The 15,574-nt window shown below is 42.1% G+C and overlaps 1 long non-coding RNA gene across 1 annotated transcript; it reads left to right on the top strand.

Moving 5' to 3' along the window:
- The first annotated feature begins 612 nt into the window (after nucleotides 1-612).
- On the top strand, nucleotides 613-15,034 carry LOC140731993 (uncharacterized). The gene is made up of 3 exons (XR_012099958.1): nucleotides 613-846; nucleotides 934-1,038; nucleotides 10,897-15,034. It is a non-coding gene; the product is annotated as an uncharacterized lncRNA (long non-coding RNA).
- The last annotated feature ends 540 nt before the right edge of the window (nucleotides 15,035-15,574 follow it).

Below are 15,574 nucleotides of genomic sequence, written 5' to 3'. Positions count from 1 at the left end.
TTGAATCCAGCGCTGACTAGCAACTACCGCGACACCGCTGGTGCCAAACCGTCTCTGCTGTTCATTTGGGCTCATCAGTTGCATGGGGAGGGGGAGCCTGCTACATGGGCAACAGCTTTCTCTCCATATCGTACTGCCCTGGCTTGCGTATCACGTAGAGTCAACTGGCACGTAAAATCCATGGTTGACCCGGACCAATGGAGTGGCTCAGACAAAAGAGAATATGTTTTTAAAGTTTCTGGACTTGGTTTGAACAAAGAACATGTCCTCAACCAGAGTATAATCCCACCCCCATCTCAATATGAAGCACAGGTCGTTGTGTAAATTTAGTTATCACAAATTGAACAAAGCAAATGTTGATGTCTTAACGCTATGTTTTTTTCCCCAGAAGGTATAACTTTGAAATATTTTTGATTACGCTTCAAAAGCGAGAAATGCACAGATCTAATACGTCTGACTTTTATTTTCCAGCTCCTTGCCTAGCTGTCCCGCCCTTTACTCTGTCGCTGCCTTTCTTTGTAATTTCAATCCGAGGACTCACGATGTCACTGGGACACGTCCGGCCTCGGACGGGGCTCACGGCAGCTGTTGCCAGGCGCATGCGCAGCCCCGACATGCCCGCACCTCGAGGTTGCGCGCGCACGCAGCTGTTTTCACTCCAGCTGAAGACTTGCGACCTGAGGAGTGGCGGCAACTGGAATTTGCAAATATTGTCTCTCTTCATGAAAGGAAGACCATAAATTGTTAAGCATTTCACATTCTCTTTGATTGTCAATATAAAACCGTCTCAATAAAACTGCGTCGAGTTGTACTGTAGGTGTTAAAATAAACGAGGATTCAGTCAAGGTGAGCTGAAACGTTTGGAGGTGCTAATATATTTGTTACCTTTGCAAGGGTGTGTTAAGTGATTTGGTTTGTTTGCAATTTTAACAGAATGGCGGCTACGATCGAGGAAATGGTAAAATCCGTTGATTCCACTATAATAGTGGGGATTGAGATCAGCAACAACAGCAAACACTTTAACCTCACCTCCGCTGCGTGAGTATGGATCATTTGGTAGTTTAACGTGGTTATTCGCTCCATATCGCCTTTCTCACGTCGCAGGTTGCTTAGAAAGCAACATACGCAAGTTGCTGGAGGAACATTAGGAGGGTCAAGTCTATCGTGATGAAGGGTCTCGGCCCGAAACGTCGGCTGTTTATTCATTTCCTGACCTGTTGAGTTCTTCCAGCATTTCGTGTGCGTTGCTTTGGATCAGAATCTGTGGTAAACTACATATACCTGTCTGGACAGGCCCCTCTGCTGACTGCTCCTGTGGCTCCTCCCACAGACACCTGGATAAAGGGGATTGTGTCTCTGCTCCTCGCACAATCCAGGGCGATCACCCAGCATGGACGTGGTCCATTTTACTGCTCCTAAAAGCCTTTCAGTACTTACTTTCAATCTTTTGGAGTTATTGATAGTGCATCAGAATCAGGTTTATTATCATTGGCTTGTGACCTGAAATTTGTTAATTTTGCAATACATAATCTAGAAGAGGAAAAAAAAATTTAAAAATAAACACGTAAATCTATTACAGAATACATATTTTGAATAGATGTTTAAAAAACATGCAAAAATAGAAATACTGTATATTTTTCAAAAAAAGTGAGATAGGAATCAGATGACAGAGGGGAAGAACCTGTTCCTGAATCGCTGAGTGTGTACCTTCGGGATTCTGTACCTCCTACCTTATGGTAACAGTGAGAAGAGGGCATGCCCTGGGTGCTGGGAGTCCTTAATGATGGACGCTGCCTCTCTGAGACACCACTCCTTGAAAATGTCCTGGGTACTTTGTAGGCTGGTATCAAAGGTGGAGCTGACTTCCGGCATCTACAGAATTTCTCGTGTTCATTATTATTTAGAAAGTTCCAACAATCAGATTCACATCGACACGGTGAACTTTCTGAAAGAACAACGTAACTTGTTGAAGAACCTCATCAAGTCAGCCCCAGCAGTGGACTGATTCAGCCAACATTTCGGGTATGGGACCCTTCGTCAGAAATGGGAATATCCTCCTTTGCTTTCGGACGGGATAGCAGCGTGTAGATTGCCAGCTCTAAAATCCGAGGAACAGTAACATTTCAATTATTTGTAATGCCCTTATAGTAAAATGGTATCATTGAACAGGTCACAGCTCAAAGTCAGCTTCTATCCTGCTGTTATCAGACTCTTGAACATACCGCTTCTACTTTGAACTTTTGCCTTACAGTTTACCTGGTCAAGGCCATTGCCATGACCACGATCTGCTCTGCACTTTCTCTGTAACTGTGACATTCTATTCTGCATTCTGCTATTGTTTCTCCTTGTACTACCTCAAAGTACATGAGTTTCGAAATAATCTGGCTTGCAAAACAAAGTTTTCACTGCACTTTGGAACAAGTGACTCATAAATCAGACCCGTTGTGTTTATGTGCCCATCTGACAATTTTGTCTATCTATCTGGGTTTGATCCGAACATTTGGATACCCTCATACCCTTCACAAACACGCGAAAATCTGCAGATGCTGGAAATCCAAGCAACACACACACACACACTCCAGGCCAGGCAGCATCTATGGGGAAAAAGTACAGTTGATGTTTCGCGCCGAGACCCGATATCCTTTAAGGATACCCGTCAACTCTTCTTTCTGTATCACCTGTTACTCGTTTTGGCCATAGGCTGAGTAAAGTCGTCAGATCTGGTGTGAATGGACAAGGGAGAACTTGATTTACTAAAATTAGTAGGAGTGGAGAGTGAACAGGTATGAGAGCTGGAAGACACCAAACTCGGGGCATTGCGGGGGAGGGAGGAGGGAATGGAAAAAGAAAAAAAAATCTTGTAAAGCAAAAAGTAAAGCTCAAAGACTTAGAAATGTGCTTTTTTTGGATGTTGCACAACATATTGAGCATAGAAGGTTGAGGGGGGACTTGATAGAGGTATTTAAAATTATGAGGGGAATAGAGTTGACATGGATAGGCTTTTTCCATTGAGAGTAGGGGAGATTCAAACAAGGGGCCATGAGTTGAGAGTTAAGGGACAAAAGTTTAGGGGTAACACGAGGGGGAATTTCTTTACTCAGAGAGTGGTAGCTGTGTGGAACGAGCTTCCAGTAGAAGTGGTAGAGGCAGGTTTCATATTGTCATTTAAAGTAAAATTGGATAGGTATATGGACAGGAAAGGAATGGAGGGTTATGGGCTGAGTGCAGTTCGGTGGGCCTAGGTGAGAGTAAGCGTTCGGCACGGACTAGAAGGGCCGAGATGGCCTGTTTCCATGCTGTAATTGTTATATGGTTATATTTATAAGTTCATGGCTTCATAAGTCGGATCTACAGAAGTATCTTGTGCCTGTGAATCTACATTTGTTTATTGAAAGACAGCGCTGAATTAGGCCTTTCCAGATTGTTGTGTCATACCGCCCATCAGCCTCAGATTTAACTTTAGCTTAGTGATGGAACAATTTACAATGACCGATGAACCAACCATGTCTTTGGAAAAATGTACAAACTCCTTACAGGCTGAGGCAGGAATTGAACCTGTGTTGCCTGTACTGTAAAGCGTTGTGCCTTTATGCCAGTACATGCTGTTACATTCCCAGTAACCGGGTGACTTACCAGCAAAGATAGAGAGGTCCGCTGAAGTCTGATGGTACTATTTTCAAACGTTTTTATTTATAAAGGGGCACAAACGTATGGTTAATACAAAACATTCAGATCATATACATCGTCAAAACTCAATCTAAAGCACAGGTATAGTAATAATCAATCAGAAATAAGCTCTATCGTTGTCTAGGGGAATACTGAGTCCAATGGAATATAAAAGTCACTCATGAATCTGCAGGCTTTTCCGTTTGGGAACCGCTGGCATTTCACGTGTTAGAGAGAGAGGGAGTGGTGAGAAAGAAGGAACACTTGCCCGTCGTCTTTACGAAGACGATCCCGGTTAGTTAAAACGGTTTTCCTTTGGTTTCAGCCACAGACTCCCGATCCGGAATCTAACGCACGTGGCTTCCTTCAAAATGGCTTCCCGCTCCGACGGGAAGCACTATCGTGTCTTCTTCGTGTGTCTCCTTGGTGCGTCTGAGGCCCCGCCTCGGCAGCCCACCTTTTATCTGGACTGACAGGGTTGTAGATGTCAATCAGGGTGGGGTTGAGGCAATCTTTCCCCCATCACCCAGCCCACGTTGCCCTGAGGGTTTGCACGTAGTCCAGTCCCTTATTCCACAAAGGTGTCTCCCAAGACAATGGCCATGTCCTTGGCTTTTGTCTGGCTGAGGGGCCAGCCCACATTCCAAACCGTAAGGCTGCTCTCTCTCGCGATTCTCACAAAGGAGGGGGCTGGGGTCATAACAATGCCACCCCACTGCTGATGGGAGGGGAAGCCCCTGAGAGGAACATGTTAATGTCATGGTTGACAAACAAAACAAGGTGTGCAGCAGGTGGTCTTTAAATGTTCAAAATGGTGACTTGATGAAACCATTTTATTTTCTGTAAAAGATGACAAACACATGATTTTCTTTGCAATTAAACATTTGGGTGATTAGAAGCCAGCAAGTTTTATTGGGCTGCTGTAGCAATATTCGAACATTTGTGTAAAGGGAGTGTTTCAATTTGACATTAGTGGTGCAGAATATTGCTAGAAGTATTTGGCAAATGACCGATCTGATTCTTACAAAAACAAACTTCTATCCCGAGTAAAATGTCCTCTTTGTGACAATACCCACCCTTCGAGCTCAGTTTGTTACCGCTTGGTAATTCAAAGACTGAGGAGTGATCTTCCTAAAACACTTAAGATGCTGAGGGAGCATGAGGAGTTTCCTCTTGTGAGAGAGTCTCAAACCAGAGTTACATTTCAACAAGGAGGCAGTCATTTAAAACTGAGGCATGTAGGAGCCTTCTCTCACAGAGGACAGTGAATCTCTGGGATTCACTACCCCAGGGGGTTGAGAAGACTGCAACATTGGAGGTATTTTTTTTTTAAAGTTGGAGATATATGTTTGAAAGATCTGCACATGATGTTTATGGGGAACTGGCACAAAGGCGGTCTGAGGTCCGGGGCAGACTAGCCATGTTGTTTTCAGTGGCAAAGCAGGTGTCAGTTGCCAAAGGTGTACTGCCACTAAGCAAATCTTTCTCTATTCCTACCTCCTCCCTACCCTCCTCACTCTCTGCCTTCTGCAGGGATCGCACTCTGTGACTCCCTTGTCCATGAGTCCCTCCTCACTAATCTTTCCTCCTGGCACATATCTCTGCAAACAGGACAAGTTCCACAGCTGCCCCTTCATCTCCTCCCTCGCTACTGTTCAGGGAGAAAAACAGTCCTTCCAAGTGAGACAACACTTCAGCTGTTTCCTATCAGGGTTCTAAGGTGCTTCTGGTGTGACCTCAATATTGGTGAGTCCCGACATAGATTGGGGGAAACACTATGTCTGCCACAAATGGTGGGATTTCCCGGTGGCCATCGATTTCAATTCTACTTCCCTTTTGCATTCAGACCATGGCCTCCTCTACTGTTATAATGAGGCCACTCTCAGATTGGAGGAGTAACACATATTCTGTCTGAGGAGACTCCAACCTGATGGCTTGGAAATTGATTTCTCCAGCTTTCAATAATTTCTCACCCCTCAATTTTCCTCTTTATCAGTTTCTCATTTTGGATCCTGCTTCCCTTCTCCCCAGCTGTCTACTATCTCTCCTCTATTACCCCTCCTCCTCCCCTTTCTTCCATGGTTCTCTCCTATCAGAATCCTTCTCCTTCAGCCCTGTACCTCTTCCACCTATCACCTGCCAGCTTGTACTCCTTCCCCTCCTCTCCCCTTTTTATTTTGGCTTCTCTTTCCTTCCTTTTCAGTCCTGATGAAGGTTCACAGTCTGAAACAACACTCCTGATGAAAGGTTTCGGCCTGAAATGTCGTCAGTACCTCCTCGCATAGATGCTGTCTGGCCTGCTGAGTTCTGCCAGCATTTTGTGTTTTTATTTTTTTCTGAAACATCAACTGTTTATTTCCTTCCTGACTTGCTGAGTTCCTCCAGCAATTTGTGTGTTGCAGTGTGTTGTTTGTATGATTGGATTCTTATGACAAGTATTTTACAGGGATCAGTACCAAGACCAATGTTATATGAATAACCTGGCCATGGGTTTTTGAGGCATGATGAGTAAATTCACAGATGTCACTAAGATTGATAGAGTTGTTGACGGTGTATTTGAAGGGTATTGGGTGATATCGATGTGTTTGTGAAATGGCGGGTGGAGGTTAACCCTGATTAGTGTGAAGTGATACATTTTGGAAGGCTAGGTCATACATCATGAAATGGAGCATTGCAGAATTGATTTGCAAGTTCGATGACCCATGAAGGTGATGGGATCCTGGCCTTCATTACTTGTGATATTGAATATGAGAGCAGGGAGGTTATATTCCACTTTTATAAAACTTTGGTCATATCCCACCAGGACTATTCTATGCCGTTGTGGTCACCAAACTACAGGAAGAATACAATGGTGCTGGAGAGGCTGCAGAAGAGACTCTCCAGGATGTTGCCCCGGGGATGGAGTGTTTTAGTTATGAGAAGAAATTGTAATAGTTTAGTCTGTTTTCCCTGGAATAGAGGAGTTAAAAAGAAGACACTCTGGCTCCCCTCTTCTCTTTTTGTTCTAACCTGCCTATTCCCTCCTTCGAGGGTCCCTCCTGCTTCCCTTTCTCTCATGGTCCACTCTCCTTGCCTATCAGATTCCTCCTCCTTCAGCCCTTTACCTTTTCCACCAATCATCTCCAGCTTCTCATTTCATCCCCATTACTCCACCCACCTGACCTCACTTGTCACCTTCTAGCTTGTACTGTATTCCTTCCCTCCCCCACCTTCTTATTCTGGCTTCATCTCCCTTCCTTCCCCTCTCCTGATGACGGGTCTCAGGCTGAAGTGTCGACTGCTTATTCCTCTCCATAGTCGCTGCCCGACCTGCTGAGTTCCTCCAGCATTTTGTGTGTGTTTCTAAAAGTGGACGTCATTGAGGAATATAGAACTGTGAGGGTGGTAGACCAGGTTGTGTGCAGGAGTTGTATAAAATTGAAGGACATAGATCCAGTTTAAGACATAAGAGGTTTAGAAGGAATCCGAGGGGGACTTTTATGCTCAGAGGACCTGGAATGCATTGTGAGACAGAGTGGTGGAATTACTAACATTTATGGGGATGTCTAGACAAGTACTTGAATGACTTTGGCTTAGAAGACTGCAGGCCAGGTGGATGGTATAAATATGGAAGGGTGCCCATGAGGTAGTGTGGATGTAGTGGGCCAAATGGCAAGTTTGCATTCACCTCTTTGTTCATGTCTTGGTCAAATTTAGCAAGTACCTTGTTTGCTATGGTGGTTTGTTTATGATATTAACTGCTACCATTGAAGAATTCCCTGCTCCTCCTGAGTGGCATCTACTTGGTAAAGGCACGTGGATCTTGAAGATGTCTTCTGAAGTAATGCAGTTTTCCCTCAAAGCTGCACTAGAGAGTGGACCTACATTCTGTACTCGTAGTGTTTGAACCTTGAAATTGGAATGACATGACGGAAAACCTCAGTCTGTCCGTTGCTTGTTAGGATGAGTCGATTCTAATAGGAATTGTTTTGCAACTAAAGAATAGGAGTCCTGCTGTCATTTCAACCTTTGCCTGACCTTTTTATTTTGTCAAGTTGACTGATTTATCTCAGTGGCTCTGTGGAATGAGGTGAACTAAATGTATTGAAATGAGAGATCTTTCTGCTTGTTATTACACTGAAGTATGCATTTACCTCAGTGAGAGTTCAAGGGAGCCAGAACATGAAATGTATTTTTAAATAATTAGCCAAAACTCTCAAGGCTACTCAGAGAAGCTCACAGCACAGAAGGAGTCCATTCAGCCACTGTGTCTACGCTGGTAAAATAATTATTTTAGGTTATCTGCACTTCCAATTTTTTGGTCCATAACCATGAAGTTGTTTGTTGAGGTGCTTCTTGACTGTTATAAGAGTTTCCATCATCACACACCCTTCTTCTGCTATGTGCCAGACTATCCCCAGTCAAATAATGTTTCTGTATCAATGCCAATCTAATTGTCCCATCAGCTAACTTTCTTCTGAACTTCTAATGACTTGCAACTCCCATAGGTTGTCCAAATTAATAATAACTTTCTTTACATAGTACCTTCAATACATTAAGATGCGGGCTCAAAATGCTTTACATAGATCATAAAGAAAAACCAATACAGTTATAAAAAATGAGACAAAACTAAAAATCATAAGTAAAGACAAATGTTGTATAGAATAAAATGTAATCAGATGTACTAAATTATATTGTCACAAGGGGGTATTGGGGAGTGGACCCAAATGCAGGACACTGACACCGAAGTACTGTGAATAAGACTGTTTATTAAGCATACTAGGGAAGCCGAGGAGTGACGACAAGATAACAACATGGATGTAGACGTAGGAAACAACCTGGGCTAGGATTTGGGACTTGGACTTGACTGAGAACTTGGGTCTTGGCAGGGAGTAGGGACCTGGGTCTTGACTTGGCTCTTGACCTGGAACCCGGGCTCAAGCTCAGACTCAGACTTGACTGGACTTGGACTCTTCTTGGACACAGAGCAGGAACTTGACCATGGACTCAGGACACAGGGCCGGGACCCTTCCTGAACGCAGGACACAGAGGCAGCCTGGAGTCCCTGATACTCAGTAGCTCTGATAATGGTCCAGACTTACTGCACTGGCTGAGGTCACGTATTTCTGGTAATGAGCTTCTTGGTGTGGGCTTCTGATGCCGAGCTTCTTGGTGTGGGTTTCTGACGGGGACGGTCCAGCAAAGGAATAGCTGAACTCCTGAGCTATTTATGTTGCAACCCCGAAATGAAGATCAGCTGCCTCAATTAAGACTCCCAATAGAACAAGGGAAAACAAAAACAACTGGAATACGGAATCCACGGACCGGACAGTGAACTGGAATGCGGACTTCACGGACTAGACCGTGATATATATAAATGTAATCAGCTTCAACAGGTATTGAGTAATGCTATAAGTAGGCCAGATTTTTTTTAAAATAATGTTTTTAGTATTGTTCCATAGTACCAGTAGCAGTATCCCAGTTCTCAGTTGGTAGAATTTTCAAATTTTTGGTGCTGAAGAGCAAAAGGCCCTGTCACCAGTTCTTATATGCTAGACCTTAGGATCACAAAGCAAACCCCAGAGTTTGTGGACCTAAGATTACGATTAGTGATGTAAGAGGATTGACACTCCAAAATATACAGAGGAACTAGATTATTCAGGGCCTTACAAACAATTACGAGAATTTTAAAACTGATCCCAGAGGACACGGGCATCCAGTGTAATGATGCCAATACCGGTGACATTATATACAGCTCAGTTATGTCTCCCCTTGGACTCTTTTGTTCCAAAGAAAACAAATATATTTTATCCTCCTGAAAAAGACTATTCTGTAAATTGCTGATTGTGCTGTCACACTTTTCCTGCGGTATAGTGATCAGAAAGAATTTCAGTACACTCGCTGTCCCGTAACTAATATTTTGTACATTTCTAGTATGATCTCCCCACTTTTGTATTCTGAGCCTTAGACAGTAAAGGTGAGTATCTGCTATGCTATCTTGCCCTGCTGTCTTGGTTACAGTATGCACTTCATGCTCTCTGTTATTCTGTCTCACAGAGTCCCTATTTGTTCCATATCCTCTGGCCGTGTTAGTCTTCCCCAAACACATGGACTTGTATTTCTGAATAATCTTTTGCTAATTTTGAGTCCCCAAGCTGTCAATTAGAATCCTCCTGCAGCTTCGAATTTTCACAGAATTGTTGATGGAGAATCAGCGCGATTTATTAATGACAAATTATATTTGACTAAACTGATTAGACTTTTCCCCCATTGGTCCCTTTACTTTTTCTCCCTCTATATTTGGTTTGTTTCTATTCATAACATGTCAATTTACCTCTGTACCAGTTTGTTCTCAATTAATTGTTACTTTGCCAGCTTTGGTCTGCAGCCAACACAGGCAATTCCTCTTCTCCCAACTTCCTCCTACTCCTGCTGCAGCTTAATTTACGCCTTGCTTCTCACTTTCCCAGTTTGAATGAAGGATCTTTGACCCAAAATGTCGACTCTGCTTCCCTCCTCTGACCTGCAGAGTGCTTCCAGCATTCTTTGTTAACTTCAGGAGGAGTTTTAATGCAGGTTGCGAATGGTGCAGAATGGGTAAGCAGATCAGAGGACATACAGTATTTAAACCTTCAATGAGAAGAGTCAAGGAGATGTGTGAGGAATTTTTTTTCTTCTGTTGAATCCTAATGGTCTGAACACCCTACCTGAATTAATCAATCAGGGCTTTCAATGGAAGTTGGGTAAAGGTTGTGGCTGAAGAATCATAGAGCAATGAAAAAGGATTTTTGGCCCACTAAGTCTGTGCCAACTAACAAGCACTCATTTACATTATACCTACGCTGGTTTCATTTTATTTTTCCCACTTTGGATAGAATATGCAGGGATTTGCGGAGTAGCACGGGATGCGGACAGCAGGATTGTTTGACCAGTATTTCTCATAGTTTGGGAGGTGGGGTGGGAGGCTGCTCTGTTCATAAAATGCCTATCCTGCTAAATTGAATACACAAGATCATATTGTTTTATATCTGTTTTCTATTGTTTTAATTTCCAAGATCGGTCTGTCACCAAATTGGTTGCAATGTTTCTTTGCATTCTAATATCCAGCTTTTTTATAGCTTTGGATCTTGCAAGATAGTAAATGCTTAATAATTTACTTAGAGAAGCTGTAAAGTAACTCTATCAGATTTTAAAGTTTACAAGGCTGTAATGCTTATGTTGATATTACAGAGGTGACATCCTGTTTTACAGAACATATGCTGATTGTGGTGTGGTACAGAGTCCACCGCCGCCGGCTGTACAGAAGAACACGAAAGGAACGTGTGTGTTCATCAAAACCCCTTTCTCACTCTATGGCATTGCTGGTGTCCTCAGCTATGACTTCGGCAGTCAGCAGATCTCCCTTCTGTTTTCCAACCCCCTTGATAGTATTAGCTATGACACTCTATTCGCCCTGTACATTCCTGAAACTAAAGTTATAACCGACCGAGATCTGTATACAAGGATGTACTCACAGCTCCATGAATCTGACTGCTTTACAAAAGCTGCTGTCGGGAGAGGAAACACAGCACTGCGCTTGGCCAAAGGGGGGATTGAGGCTTCAGCCACCATGTCAAATGTGAATCACAAAGCTATACTCAAGCTGGAGATTCATGATCATTCCTCTTCTCCTTAAAAGCCTAATTAAGAATATTTTTTTTGTTCCAAAACCATCTCAAAATTCAGTCTACGAACAACCTGCTGGAGCAACTCAGCCAATCGAGCAGCATCGGTTGGGGTTAAGGAATTACAAACAACTTGGAGCGGGGTTTCAGTTTATTTTTCCCCTATAGATGCTGCTTGCCCTGTTGAGTTCCTCCAGCAACGTGCCACTTCTCAAATTCCAGCCTCTGCACTCATTTACCTCTCTAAATTCAGTCACGTGCTATATTAGAGCAACATTTGATTCTAACGTTAGTAGTAATCAGTTATTGAAAATAATCAAACCTGATCCTACTGTGACCCATTTGTGGTATTTCAAAGAGACACTTGTGAAATGGGTGTAACTGCCATCTATTTTGATGTAAAATACTTTAATATGTTCATTTACTGTACAGCTTTAGGGCTTCTTAACTGCGAGGAAATTTGTCTAGTGCTTTTAAATAACATGTCTTTTAAAATTTTTTAACCTAATTGTACAAGCAAAATAGCTTGAACCAAATTGAAAACTTGTTCTGGCAGGCAATGACACATTCCAGCCCTCTGCTACCTATTGGCCACAGAGCACCTCCAGCATGCCACCATGAAGTGCCTTTTTAGAAGCGTTGGTTCGGATCCTTTTATGTTCCCTCATATTGCCCTAAAAATACATTGAAAATGTAGTTATAGTTGATTGAAACCTTTTGATTTATTAGAAGAAGTTTTGAATGCTTGGTGTAGAAAGGAAGATCAAGATACCATTGCCCTAATTTTCCCTAATAGCACCTTATATGTTCCAATCTCTAATTTTGTGTTATTGCTCCGGTGAAATGCTCTTGCTAATTTTTCCTCCATTGCTGTTACTTGTGACATTAGGTTGGGAATGGGGGGACAGGGGGAACAAGAATAGTTAAGTACAAAATGAGATGGCCCAACACAAAAGGTGGTTAAAAAGTCAAGTTTAGAAGAAATAATGGTTATAGCACAATGTCGGTATATAAACAGGGTGGCATGAATAGCTCAAACAGAGATTCAGCGATTGATGGCCCTTCATCAGACTGGGAAAGTGAGGAAATAAGCATGCTAAAGAGGAAGAGGCTGGATAGAGCAGAAGGAATGGCTGATAGCATGAAGATCACAGTAGTCTATGATAGTCTAATATAATAATATTAGTTGAGGGAAGTGCTTGTAAATCGTAGTCGATCTGCCTGAAAGAGTGTAGAACAAGCAGTAGAGAGTGATGAATAAAAATGCATGACAACATGCTGGAACTGATATTCAGAATCAAGTTTAATATCACTGGCATGTTTTGGGAAATTTGATTTTTCTGGCAGCAGTGCAATCCAATAATGATAAATATAGAAAAGAAACCAGAATTACAGTAAGTATATTAAATTAAATATATTAAATAGTTAAGTTTGAAAATAATTGGATAGGTATATGGACAGGAAAGGAATGGAGTGTTATGAGCTGAGGGGAGGTCAGTGGGACTAGGTGAAAGTAAGCGTTTAGCACGGACTAGAAGGGCCGAGATGGCCTGTTTCTGTGCTGTAATTGTTATATGGTTATACCAACTATATATCTCTTGTATTGATGGGAAGCAATTTGTCCTTGGATTAATGTGAAAGTTACAACATAAATTAGTCAGATTTCAATTTAACTCCAGGCTGGTGGTGGAAGAATCCCTTTGTTAGATTTGATATCTTCTGAGTTGGCAGTGACTGAAGGGGAACATTGAACATTACAGCAATGTAAAAGACCTTCAGCCCACAATGATGTGCTGACCTTTTAACCGACTCCAAGGTCAATCTAACCCTTCCCTCCCTCCCATATAGCCCTTCGTTTTTCATTCATCCATGTTCCTATCTAAATGCCCCTAATAGATCTGCCTCTACCACCAGCCCTGGCAACGCTTTCCACACACCGACCCACTCTCATGGTGAAAAACCTATCTCTGACATCTCCCCTATATTTTACTCCAATCCCCTTAAAATTATGCCCCCTCATATAAGCCTGGAGAAAAGACTCTGGTTGTCCACTATGCCTCTTATCATCTTGTACACCTCTATCAAGTGACTTCCATCTTCCTTCGCTCCAAAGGAAAACCCCTAGCTCACTTGACCTTTTCTCGTAAGACATGCTCCTCAATCCAGGCAGCATCCTGTAAATCTCTGCTCTCTCTCTAAAGCTTCCACATTATGTGAACTTTGTGTGAAATCACATGTTGGCTGAAACCTTCAGAGAAGTTCATAAAATTACCTATTTTTGTTTGTAGGAACATTTGTTGACAGTAAAAATTGCAGCTTTAGGGAATCCTCATACACTGCAATCTTTCCAGGATGCTGTTTGTGTGAAATAGACGCCATATTAATTGCAAATTATCACATTAACCACAAGAGTCACACTTGCGTAATATAACAGCCTGAGAAAAGAACATGATCTCATGACTTTACAATTTAAAACAAACTGTTCACTGGGAGCATGTATTAGAAATTGGCAGATATTGTCCAATGCATTGTTGCAAGTCAGATGAATTTTTATTAATGACTTAGTAATGAGACATCCAGTTTATTGCTTTTGATTAGAAGTATCTATACTGGATAGAGAATTTTTTGTCTGTTCTGTCTATTTGTTTTAGCTTGGAAAACAGGGAAAATTAAAGTCAGATCAACAATATCATAATACAAAACCAATCATCGTAGTTCTACAGTAACGTTATTGTGTACACAGTAGAACAGGAAAATTCAAAGAATGTTATGTGAACGACTTCAAATACTTGTTTTGCCAGAGTCACGTCAAAGGGTGAATTTTGAGCTTTGCATGTTGTATTCAGTACACGTATATAAAGTTAAAACTGAATAGAAAAAGCATACCTATATTCTTATATTAGCGACTGACTGGTCATGTCATAATGGAGCTAGAGGATAACTGCCATCTTCAGTTACTGGTGTCCTCTTCCATCCGATTCTACACTGGCTCCAGTCAACATGGAAATGGGGAAAACATCCATTTATCCAGCAGCTGCTACCAAGGGCTTAAATCTTGTGCTCCTTGTTAAGAATACATTTTAAACTTTAATCTTTATGATGAAAACATATATTGAATTCCAGTTGATCTGTTCTTTATAAAATGTATTGCCATTATTGCAATAAAGATGGAATTGGATTGAAACTTGTATTGAGTGGTGAATTGACTAAATAATTATGACTATGCTGATTAATCAAAGAATATTAACACTTCTGCTGTTATTATGTAGCTTATTTATGTCTGTCTAAGTACAATGACTTAGCGACAGGTGGTTGTCATTAGATAGTTGGGGTGTGACCAATTAATTGAAAAAAGATTTATTTTTGTGCATCAATCTGTCTCAATGAAAGAACGGATTTCAACAAAGTACCCCATTGAACAGCATAACATTGTCAAACTGATGTATATTGATAAAATGAGGGCCACCTGGCTGGTTATTTTAGTTAACAACCATCAGCAGACACCGGAAGATGTGATTGCAGTAAACGGGTATTTGGAGAGAACACGGAAAGTGGAATGATTTTTTGCACCAAAGCTTGGTTGAAACTGAAGTTCTACTTACAGATACCTGCTGTTTTTCTTTGATAATGCTGACATGTCTATGATCTTGATGTATGTTATTGCTTTGACAAACTGTAATGAGTTGTACTGTTGAAGTTCGTGCAATAAAATGATTCTATCTGGATTAGTGATTTGTCAAAATCATTGATTTGCACTGACAAGAGTAACATTTTATGGCATGTAACAGGGGTGACCCCTTAGTAATAATGATCAGTTAGGCTGAGAGAGAATCTGCACTTACTGACAAGTACCTTTATTGAATCAGTTCACAAGCATGTTGCTTCGGGCAGATGGGGTTGGCAGCTCGTCAAGGAGAAGGAAAACTGATCGCAAACCTCCGCTGCCCAGTCATGGGGAAGGTTCGGGAGTGACCCCTGAGGGGAAAAAATGATGAACCCCTAAGGCAGTCAGTCCTACGTTGAATCCAGCGCTGACTAGCAACTACCGCGACACCGCTGGTGCCAAACCGTCTCTGCTGTTCGTTTGGGCTCATCAGTTGCATGGGGAGGGGGAGCCTGCTACATGGGCAACAACTTTCTCTCCATATCGTACTGCCCTGGCTTGCGTATCACGTAGAGTCAACTGGCACGTAAAATCCATGGTTGACCCGGAATAATGGAGGGGGTCAGACAAAAGAGAATATGTTTTTAAAGTTTCTGTACTT

The sequence above is a fragment of the Hemitrygon akajei genome, chromosome 8, assembly GCF_048418815.1.
Source record: "Hemitrygon akajei chromosome 8, sHemAka1.3, whole genome shotgun sequence".
NCBI lineage: Eukaryota > Metazoa > Chordata > Chondrichthyes > Myliobatiformes > Dasyatidae > Hemitrygon > Hemitrygon akajei.
The sequence above is the reverse complement of the archived record's forward strand: the minus strand, read 5'-3'. Positions and strand labels throughout refer to the sequence as shown.